The sequence below is a fragment of the Rhinoraja longicauda genome, chromosome 15, assembly GCF_053455715.1.
Source record: "Rhinoraja longicauda isolate Sanriku21f chromosome 15, sRhiLon1.1, whole genome shotgun sequence".
Lineage (NCBI taxonomy): Eukaryota > Metazoa > Chordata > Chondrichthyes > Rajiformes > Arhynchobatidae > Rhinoraja > Rhinoraja longicauda.
This window is the reverse complement of record NC_135967.1, coordinates 30,075,163-30,087,600: the sequence shown is the minus strand read 5'-3', so window position 1 is coordinate 30,087,600 and position 12,438 is coordinate 30,075,163.

Below are 12,438 nucleotides of genomic sequence, written 5' to 3'. Positions count from 1 at the left end.
CTGACCCTTCTTCAGAGGGTCTGCGTGGGAATAATATGGCCAACCAAGCCATTGTAGCCTGTTGAATGTAATTAGGTTCTCTGTGTCGGGGATGTTCAACTGGAAGAGGAGGCTAATGTTATTTAGCTCTCTACTTCAATGAATTTGGTGAATTTTGCAAAAAGCGCCCTGGTGATATTTGTCCAGTGCCTTGAGATGCCCATTGTGGGTAATCTACATCTTAGAAACATATAGGAAGAATCATTGCTGCCCAATAGATTATGAATTTTGTGACCGGCTGGGTTCCTGACCTTCCCAGGATTTGGCTTGCAGGCATAGTTTGGATCAGATAGAGGGGAAAGGATAGTTAACATGTATTCATTCTATGAATAACTTGCAACTGCATCTATTTTTTAGGAACATAGTATTGTGGTAATGGAAGGCTATATGATGAAAAAGCCAGGTCTAGCACCAATCAGAACTAAAACACTGCAGATAAAGTACAGATAATTTGAAAAGTAACAGAAATGCTGAAAGTCCTCATTGAGCCGTGCAAAGACAATTAATACTTTAGGCTGTGGATCTTTTTTTATCAAAATCCAAATAATAAACAGGCATATCAAAGTTTGAGAGACATTAACCCTCCACCTACCCCTCCAGAAATTGTTGGTCTCCCACAACTGATGATCTGCAGTAATTCATTTTTCTGAATCAAAATATTGTTCTGATTATTTGATACAAAGGAGCAGCATAGCTAACTCACTGATGTCAAATTTCCTGATGATTCAGAGCAAGATGGCAGTATGAATTGTGAGTTGAACGAAGGGGATATAATGAAAGGACAAGTACATGGCAGGTAGAACATAATGTGGAAAAATCTGGTTATCTACTTTGGTAGAAAGATTTTAACTGGTGCAAAATACAACGAGATCTGGGTGTCCTAGTGCATCCGTCACTGAAAAGAAGCATGCAGGTACAGCAGGCAGTGAAGAAAGCCAATGGAATGTTGGCCTTCATAACAAGGGAAGTTGAGTATAGGAGCAAAGAGGTCCTTTTGCAGTTGTACAGGGCCCTGGTGAGACCGCACCTGGTGTACTGTGTGCAGTTTTGGTCTCCACATTTGAGGAAGGATATTCTTGCTATTGAGGGCGTGCAGCGTAGGTTTACTAGGTTAATTCCCGGAATGGCGGGACTATCATATGTTGAAAGACTGGAGCGACTAGGCTTGTATACACTGGAATTTAGAAGATGAGAGGGGATCTTATCGAAACATATAAGATTATTAAGGGGTTGGACACATTAGAGGCAGGAAACATGTTCCCAATGTTGGGGAAGTCCAGAACAAGGGGCCACAGTTTAAGAGTAAGGGGTAGACCATTTAGAACTGAGATGAGGAAAAACATTTTCAGTCAGAGAGTTGTGAATCTGTGAAATTCTCTGCCTCAGAAGGCAGTGGAGGCCAATTCTCTGAATGCATTCAAGAGAGAGCTAGATAGAGCTCTTAAGGATAGCGGAGTCAGGGGGTATGGGGAGAAGGCAGGACCGGGGTACTGATTGAGAATGATCAGCCATGATCACAATGAATGGCGGTGCTGGCTCGAAGGGCCGAATGGCCTCCTCCTGCACCTATTGTCTATTGTCTATAAAATTGAAAATGTTGGAGTTCAGAAGAACTTTGGCCCTTCTACATAAATCACTAAAAGTTAACATGCATGTATACCAAATAAAGTATGAGTTTTATTGCAAGCAAATGTCAGTATCAAGAGTAAAAGTATCTTAGTAGAGTTACATAGGACCTTAGTGTCTTTCCAAGGAAGATATACTAAAGCTAGAGGGAGTGTGATGAAGGTGACCAGATTGATTCCTGAGACAGGCAAGGTAACTGCCGTCCGAGGAGAGATTCAGCAAACTGGGTCTAATCTGGAGTTTAAAAGAATGAAAAGTGGTCTCATTGAAACACACAAATTCGTACAGGTCTTGACAGGGTAGATGTAAGGATGATGATTCTCCAGGATCGAATGTCCAGAACCAGGAGTCACGATCTCAAAATAAGGTATCACAAAATGCTGGAGTAACTCAGTGGGTCAGGCAGCATCTCTGGAGAGAAGGAATGGGTGACGTTTCGGGTCGAGACCCTTCTTCAGACTGATGTCAGGGGGGGCGGGACAAAGAAAAGCTTTGTGATACCTTTGATTTGTACCAGCATCTGCTGTTATTTTCCTACATCTCAAAATAAGGGGTGAGTCATTCAGAACAGCAATGAGATGACATTTCTTTAACCAAAGGGAGATACCCTATAATTTGAGTACCAGTAGGGAGGGTGCAGAGGATTGGAGGATACATTGGGTAGAGATGAATGTAAGAGTCAAAGTCTATAATTGTATTGCTAGACTTGTGTTTAAAGTTCAAAATGACCAGAACAGACTGAAATTTTTGTGACCTGCCAAAATCCCTGTATAAGGCAGATTTAGTACAACTGTCTCCTCATGCAATTCTACCAAGGATTTCAATTTATGTAAAATTCACTTCTTTGTTCGTGTTTTAATTTTCATGTTTGTGTGGAAATTTTGTGTCGGCTCGCTATTTGTTTAAATTGCCCATCTGCAGGATGAGTACAGTATTTCACAATAGAGCTTCAGATATACTGCAGCTTTTTAAAGCTAAGAACTCTTTCACTAATCATGAGATTTGTAAACTATTGCAATAAACTGTTACACAAAAACAGTGTAATTAGTTCTTCACTCATCAACCGTTTCCCAAAGGATGCATCCAAAATTGGCAATAACGTAACCTCAGGCGATTGAGTAAAGTAACATTTATTGTATGAATCACTATAATTTCGTATTTTTATCAACAGTAAGATTAGCCTTGAACACATGGCATGTGAGCGCATTTCAAACTCTAAAGTTCATCCAGATAAAGTATTGTGGAGGGATACCTGTAGAATGATTACAGTGTAGATGATTCAAGTATTGCATCAGTTAGATTGAACAAAATTAACAGATATTCTTTATTGATGGCAATACACCAATAAATGTGACAACAAATTGTGTATACGAGATAAACTGTTTTCAAAGTGTAACTCCTCATACGGATAAAGGCAAAGTAATTTCTGAATTAATGGTTAGAATTTATTTTGCAGAAAACAAAACTGTGCATATCGGAGAAAGTAGGAAATAAAGCTCATGTCTGCCCAAGAGATAGGGTCTGAGAATTTGCATTGGTATGTGAATAAGAGACTGTTAGTTGGAAGGAAAACAACTTGCATTTGAGTCAAAATGACATGAATTTAACCTTTAATACAAAATATGAATGCATAATCATTGGTAGTGTACTGGGTGCTACATTCTCAAATATGTTATCATTTGGATGGGATAATAAGATGAGACCTTCCTCTTTATTTTAGTGAATGTTAATGAGCATATGACATTGTTAGAAAGAAGGCCTGGAATATTCCTGGTATCTTTCCGCAGTTCATACCATAATGATAGATAAACTGATCAATAGCTTACTGTTGTCAGTGACTATTTACAAATTGGCGGCTGCTTTTGAATATTTAAGAGATTGAAATGTAAATTACTTAGGTGTGAAAATGTAGAAACAAGGAACTGCAGATGATGGTTTATACCAAAGATTGACAAAAAGTGTTGAAGTAACTCAGTGGGTCAAGCAGAAAAAGGGTGGTTGATGTTTCAGGTCGGGACCCTTCTTCTCCAGCGCCTATTTTCAGTTTGAAGAAGGGTCTCGACACGAAACATCGCCCATTTTTTCTCTCCAGAGATGCTGCCTAATCTGCTGAGACACAATCTGCGCATTGTGTCTATAATTAGCTGTGACACAGTTTGAGATGTTACGTTTGTGCAAATTCATTTCACGTTAATACTTTGGGGGTGATTGATAAGGCAAATGAATGACAGTTGATATTTTAGTCATTAGGTATCCATGGTATTAGCCAATAATGGTCCTAGCCACCAAACATCTGAGTGTTGAAAATATGAAAATATTCAACAACACTAAATAATTGCATATAATACAATAATTTATATTCACTTCAGGCACTAAATATTATTTGGTGACTTCGTATGAGTCAATAAATTAAAATTTGATTTGCAGGCCTTTGTGAATGAACCGTGAACCGTTAACTGGTTACACATCAAGATAATCAGATGTGGCACATGGAGATGATTAACAGAAATGGTTTAGTGTTCTTGCAGCTTAGGAATATTTAGTATATATTCCAAAATTATCACCAGGCTTTTTGTAATGAGATTTATGTCTCTTATTGAGTCATATGGTTAGCTGTCATGTTGGGGTTTCAGAGTTTATAGGTCTGGAGAAAGGTCATGAATGAAATTTACAATTAAAGTTTAAGATACATTGGAAATACATTTAACACTGAAATGTTATTTTCCTTTAAAACACTGACACAGAAAAATGTCGCATATGAAATCATTGATTGTTGGTCCGGTGGATGCACGACCCAGAACCACCATGTCAATTATAAATCCCAATGCAATAAGGGGCAGCAACAGTTGGAGTGCTGAATCACCTCTATGGTTTATGATGGTTGTTTATATGGTGATGGTTTGGGATAATGAAGAAGAAATGGAAATGAAAAGAAATATAAACTTTAAATAATTTGTGATTCAAATCCACAGTGCATTTGCATTTACTCAAATGTTTACATGATACTACATCAAGACTTTCCTTGATAAATTCAAGCTTAAGAGATGGCATTAAGCCACGCAAGCAAAAAGTCTCATGCTGTGTTCCCGGATTATGATAAAATTGTACAGCAAATTTGAACAGTACAGCACGACTTTGAACAGTACAGCATAAGAACAGACTCTTAAGCCCACAATGTCTGTGCCGAACATGATGTCAAGGCCAACTCTTATCTGCCTGCATGCAATCCATATCCGTCGATTCCCTGCACATCCATATGCTATCCAAAAGTCACTTAAAAGCCATTACCATACCTACCTCATACCTACCTCAATTACCACCCCTGGCAGTGCATCAGGCACTCACCACTCTTTGTGTAAAAAAGGTTAGATCCACATCTCCTTTAAACTTTGCCCCTCTTACCTTAAAGCTATGCCCGCTATCCATTCATCCAGACCATAAACTGGTCTTAGTTTCTGCAGATAGGAAAAGAAAAAGGATATGTATTATTAAGTACACAAAGCGTAGCTAGGAAAAGGCAAAGAATTAGTTAGCTAATAAATTTCCATGTATCCCCTCAACCATAGTTGATAGAGATCTTCACTGCACAGCCAATTTTTAAAATAATCGTAATAAATAAGATGGGTAGAATCTTATAAAAAATCACCAACATTTAAGGGAAGGGAATTAAACCTATAGCTAATAAAATTACAGTGTTAGTTTGTTTTATAAGATTCTACCTAAATTTCTCAGTCACCATTATTTTAAAAATTGGCTACTTCTAACTAAAATGTTTGCGTGATTTTTCTGTGTGATTGGTCAAGTTTTTGCAAGACATTACTTCACTTGCCTCTTAAGGAAACATTGATTAAATCTGCTATGACATCATGTTTACCAATAGTTTCATCACTCAGCAAATATTTGCGACATAGTTCAAATTCTTATTTACAGTTACTGTGGTCAAAAGAGTTTAGGTAACAGATATAATCAGTTGATCCATAGAAACCAGCATTGAAGGTAAATAGTTAGGGTTATTTCAGTGGTTCACAAGCCAAATAAAGCCATTGCATTGAAATCAATAGCAAGAACTGGCTGAGAAAACTGACAATAATTTTTTTTAACTGGCATTGTAGATCAGAGATCATACTAACAATGATGATTAAAATCAGAACTAGTTCAGTAATTGAAAGCAATATCATGGAATCATAGAAATTTACAGAACGCATAGTGGTCTTGTGATTTATTTTGGCCAGAAAACAGCAATTCAGCCAAATCCTTTGACTGGTCCTAGATAAACTCTTGAAGATGATAGAATTTCAAGAATAAAACAACGTGCTTTTTTTAAAGCTCTTTGCCCTGACCCTCCATTTACACCGTGCGCATCTGAAGCCACTACTTTCTCCACTCTTACCTAATTGTTCCGCTAATTACAACTTCACAAGTTGTTTAGCTGGAAGCAAGCTGTCGTATGTAAGAAAAAAATCCAATATTTTAAAATAATCTATAATGCTGGAAAGTTAAAAAATTGTAAATAGTGAGCTGATAAATTGTGGATTTAAATGTTTCTAGTCCTATACTAGGTAACTGATTTTCAGTGTATGTACATCTTATTCAGATCTGTGCATGACAGTTTATGTGTCAGTCTGCCATCTAGTGAAAACTTATACTCATCAGAATTTTATTGAAAGCAGAATAATTTCTAACAGGTGCCCAGCAGCCACAAGCATAATTGGGTAAGATAATTTGAACTTAATTTGGGGAATGTTGGAAAACATGCCCAAATATCTTGTGCTCATTTGATTCAGCAGATTTTTGAATGAAGAATTCATATAAACCCTTTAGAATGATTTCAGCAACAATCCAGAGCTAACAAAACTGTTTATTGTTTTAACATAACATCACAGGACCCAATTTCCTGAGAGATTAGCAGCTGTTCAAACTAGCTACTGCTTCTGAAACCCAGTGTGCACTTTCTAAAATGGAAATGCTCTGTTGCTAGAACTAGTGGTGGAAGTAAATCGACAAGTCTTTATTGCATGCTGGAATCCTTGGCTGATCACAGGTGAGAGAAACCTGTGAGACACTATTATTCTATAAGTTGACACAGGTGAAGATTAGAAAAGGAAATTTCAAGAAAGGCCTCCAGGCAAATAGAAATATAGAAATGTTGAGCACAAGAACAGCCTTTCGCCCCATCATGTTTGTGGTGATCACGGTGCTCAATTAAATTAATCCTATCTGCTGCACATGGTCCAACACCCCTAATCCCTATCCATTTCTTTGTAACTGCTTCTGCTACCCGCCCAGGCAGTGTGTTACAGGCACCTACCACTTTCTCTGTAAAGAAAAATTAGTTCATATATCTCCTTTAAACAATCCCCCGTCGCAATAAATCTATGCCCTCTTTTATTAAACAGAGGTCCCAGCACTGATCTTTGCAGGACATCGTTGGTTACAGACCTCCAACCCTTCTGCCACTACTTTCTGTTTTCTATGGCCAAGCTACTTTTGGATTGAATTTATCAACTTGCTATGGATCTCTATGTTTTAATCTTCGTCACAAGCCTACCATGAGGGAACATGTCCAGTGCCTTGTAGACAACATCCATTGCCCTACCCATATCAATCAGATTCATCACTTCCTCAAAATACATAATGAAATTTGAGATAGGACCTCCCCAGCATTAAACCATGCTGACTATCTCTAATAAGTCCACGCTTTTCCAATTGCACGTAAATTTGTTCTATTAGAATCTTCTCCAGAAATTTCCGTACCATTGATGTTAGGCTCATTGGCCTATAAGTTCTCTCTTTAGCAAAAGCAACAGAGGAAAGAGACATTAGTTGAGGTCATTGTGGTGAAATGAGAATGAATTAAATGCAGGAGAGAGTTTAATGAATTCACATTTATGGTCAAAAATCAATGGATATTTCTTCAAATCCCATCTCCCACCTATTTTACTAGTGTACTTGGCTCTGCACCACATACTCACTTATCATTCACTGGGCAATATATCAATCATATATCTGTGTATCTTTTGCTCACCCTGCCCTCAAATATATCACAAGACTCTAAGTCTCTTACCCACACCACAGCTTGCACAAAAGGCAGACACAAAACAGAAATAAACTGGAAAGGCATTCAACAACACATTTACCTTTCTCTTCCAGGAGTAGCTGGCTCATACTCAGAGATGGCAGCAACAAATTATTGGAGAAGGTATCTATGATTCTTCAACTTGTCATCCTCCTCCACCCATACCCAATCCCCCATACCCAAGGTAAGGAATGCTGGTCACTACTGGAGGGGCTATCACGTAGTTCATGGCCAATGACAGCAAATAAATTATTGGAGGTGGCAGTGTAATCTTTCCCAATTCTCTCTTAATTGCAACATGCTCTCTTCTTCACTTAACCTTTGCACTTTTTTCTGATGGTTAAGAACTCCTGCCTGATTAGTTGACCGTGACACGGCAACAAAAAATGTATAAATTATTGTTACTCAATCTAATATTCGCAAACTACTTTGTCAGTTACTGATGTGAGATATACATGTAGAGGTTAGCATATGGATGGGACCTCTATGTGCACATGACTGTCCTGCAGCAAAGAAGGGGTTGAAAGGTACCCACGGTGACAGCTCCATAGAGGATAAAGTTGCATATGTGTCCTTCTTTGCTATACTCGGAAGAGAACGTTGATATGATTACATTGAGAGGCTGCCAAAGAGCATTGATGAATGTGAAGCAGAATGTTTGCCTCAGGCCATAATATGTCTTTGACCATATCCAGCATGGAAGTGGTGACTTGCTCTAAATTAGCAGTTATAGTCTTAATCATAGTACTTCCTCGCTGAGGTCAAGCTTTGAATGGAGAACTTGCAAATATTGGCATGTGCTGAGATCCAGAACCTTTAATTGCAGGTTGAGATTACATGATGGATGGAGCACTGTGCTACTATCATGGTTCTCAGTCACACAGTTTAGATAGCCTTTGAGCGTGCCTTGGCATTGCAGCCATCTGTCCTCCAACAGATTACAAGGATTAGTGGAATGTTATTCCAACTGATAAAAACTGGTGTTGGCCAATTTGAAGTTCAATTTGATGGTGCTGCATTACACCAGAGATATGGGGATTGACATGACAATCAGCCTTCTCTGCATATGTTTGACATATTTTAACTGTTGCATGGACTACCGCCATACCAAAATAAGGACCAACACAAACCCAGCTTTATATGTAGGCCTGCATACCATGTCGTAAATCATCTCTCATAACATCAAAAAAATTGGTGTTATGGAACCAACTTTCATGGCTGCAAGCATTTTTGGGACAAATCAATGTATGTTGATATTTTCCCTGTTCAGCACTAGGAGGCAGCAGTCTCAAGTTTTTGCTGGAAAAGGAATGTGGTGCTGGAAAATTTGGCATTAAGATTTATCACCACCTCAGCTTTCAGAAGAGCAATTCTCTTACCCAATCTTGTCACTGACCATCCTTTCTCTACCTACCACATATAAATGATGGTAGATTCTGGATCCCCTTGGGATTTCCCACCTAATGAACTGCCTTGCTTCCACACTCCAAACACGTACAGGTATGTCGGTTAATTGGTTTGGTAAATGTTTAAAAAAATTGTCCCTAGTGTGTTTAGGATCATGTTAATATGCAGGGATCGCTGGTCGACGCGGGCCCATTGGGCCGAAGGGCCTGTTTCCACGCTGTATCTCTCTCTGTATCTATATCTGTATCTCCCATTATTGTAAACAGATGAGGTTGGGGAAGGGGGCTCAGGTTTGATTTTGATTTCTCCTGCTGTCTGTGTCAAGTTTGCACGATCTTCCTCTAATTGCATGGGTTTCTCCCAATTGCTCCATTTCCCTCACATGTCAAAGAGGTGGTGGTTGGTAGGTTAATTGGCTACTATAAATTACTCTTGGTAGGAAAATGGGGGTGTTAATGGGTATGTGTGAGGGAATAGGTTACAGGCAAATTAAGTTAGGGAATGGAATTGATGAAATTGGACTAAAAGTCTGTATGGATTCAATGGGCATAATGGCTTGCCCTCATTCATATCATCATACCATATATATACAGCGCGGAAACAGGCCTTTTCGGCCCACCAAGTCCGCGCCGCCCAGCGATCTTTCCCCCCTCTCGCCTTAAACCTATGTCTTCTGGTTTTTGATTCCCCTCCTTTGGGCAAGAGACTCTGGACATCTACCTGATCTATTCCTCTCATGCAGTAACTTTTGAAATGAATTGCTAGGAAGAAAATACTATGTAATGGGCAATCCTTCTCAGTTGCAGTTGGAAGATTTGTAATGATCTGTGCTACAAGATACTGTTTTTGCCCATCATTTGCCACTTATCATTTCTGAAGGGACAAAATGCACGGCTAAGGCAATCACTTCCTATTTAACACAAAGATCTGGATTGTATTCACATGGAATAAATATTTCAACATTAAATGTGAATGTGGTTTTGGATCATAACTAGCACCAACTCACTGAAACTATTCCAGGGATCATTTGAGCACTACTGAACTTTGGAGGCAGAGAATAGCTTGTAAAACTTATAATGTCTGATTTACACCACCAACTACGAATTAATTTCTAGTACTTGTTTTTTTCCTGAAGCAGAACCAAGATCAGAAGTTTGCCATCAGGCAAATCATATTATCTTGGAGATGCATGATTTATAGAAGGCCCAGCAATATCACATCAAGAGGTTATGTGAAGATAAGTTAAGTTAAGTTAAATTTAGAGATATAGTGTGGCAACAGGCCCTTTGGTTCACCAAGTCTACGCCAACCATAGATCATCTATATATAAGCATTGATCACCCATACACTAGTTCTATCCTACACATCAGGAGCAATTTACAAAAGTCAATTAAGGGAGGACTAAGCAGGTCTCTGCTAGTGATAGACTTTCTACATTACAGAACAGCATCATTCTCATTTGTCACTCTGTAAAAATAAAAGCTACCATAAAAGAAATATTCAAAATCAAATGAGCAAATTAAGTGATGATACTTTCCATACAACAGTCAACTCTCTTGTCTGTCTTCTATATACCTTTCCCTGTTGCTGTGTACCTACTCAGTGCTATCCATGAAGCTGCAGGTGTCTCCTGGAAGGCTTCTAACATTCAGTGGATGATGACCTAGACCAGCGTTAGAACTAGACGGCTTAGCTGTTGTACTACATCTCAGCAAGATTTTGCTGAGAGGCAAGGGCACCAAAAGAAATGCGGAGGTGAGTAGATGAATGCTGCCTTGTGGAGAAAAGATAGCAGATTGAAGTTTCGCGACGCTGTGGATAACTTAGCAATTTGTGAACCATTTAAAATAATTTTGCACATTATAATTCAGAATCATCTGAGTTTACGTGGCAGCAACCTGCCGTTACTGTGGAAGTGGTGAAGAATCAGCCACTATATTCAAAATCATATTAATGGTATTGAGGCATATGGGTAAAGAAAATATTCTATTTTTGTAATATATGGCATTTCATTAAAGTTCCATTGCAAAGATTTAGTTTAGTTTATTATTGTCATATGTACCGAAGCTTTTGTTGCGTGGTATCCAGTCAGCAGAAAGATAATACATCATTACAATCGAGCCATTTACAGTGTATAGATACATGATAAGGGAATAATGTTTAGTGCAAGGTAAAGTCAGCAAAGTCCGATCAAGGATAGTCCGAGGTCACCAAAGGGGTAGATAGTAGTTTAGCACTGTTCTCTGGTTGTGGTCGGATAATTCAATTGCCTGATAACAGCTGGGAAGAAACTGTCCCTGAATCTGTCCCTGAAGTGTTTTCACACTTCAGAACCAGGGGTCACAGCTTAAGGATAAGGGGAAAGTCGTTTAGGACCGAGATGAGAAAACATTTCTTCACACAGAGTGGTGAGTCTGTAGAATTCTCTGCCACAGAAGGTAGTTGAGGCCAGTTCATTGGCTATATTTAAGAGGGAGTTAGATGTGGCCCTTGTGGCTAAAGGGATCACGGGGTATGGAGAGAAGGCAGGTACAGGTTACTGAGCTGGATGATCAGCCATGATCATATTGAATGGCGGTGCAGGCTCGGAGGGCCAAATGGCCTACTCCTGCACCTATTTTCTATGTTTCTATACTTTTGCCTGATGGGAGAGGGAAGAAGAGGGAGTGGTCAGGGTGCAACTTGTCCTTGATTATGCTGCTGGCCTTGCCGAGGCAGCATGAAGTATAAATGGAGTCAATAGAAGGGAGGTTGGTTTGTGTGATGGTCTGGGCTGCCTCCACAATTCGCTGCCATTTCTTGCAGTCTTGGATGGAGCTGTTCCTAAACCAAGCTGTGATGCATGCTAATAAATTGCTTTCTATGGTGCATCTGTTGAAGTTAGTGAGAGTTGTTGGCGACATGCCGAACTTCCTAGGCCTTCTAAGGATGTAGAGGTGTGGTGTGCTTTCTTGGTCGTCGCTTCAATATGGGAGGCGCAGGAGAAGTTAGTTGTTGGTGATATTGACTCCTAGGGATTTGAAGTTTTTGACCGTCTCCACTTCGGCACCATCAATGCAAACTGGGGTAGATGCAATGCTTCGCCTCCTGAAATCAATCATATGGACATTGCTTGGTAGAAGTTTGTGCTGAAATGGAATTTGTGATATCAGCCATTAGATGTCATACCTGTATGGATCAATAAGTATGCAAACAAAGTTTGCAATGCTTTCCAGATTACAGCATATGGCAATGCTATCAGCATAGTCTCCAAGCTCTGTACAAAGTCCAGTGTCAAGTTGTAAATGGAA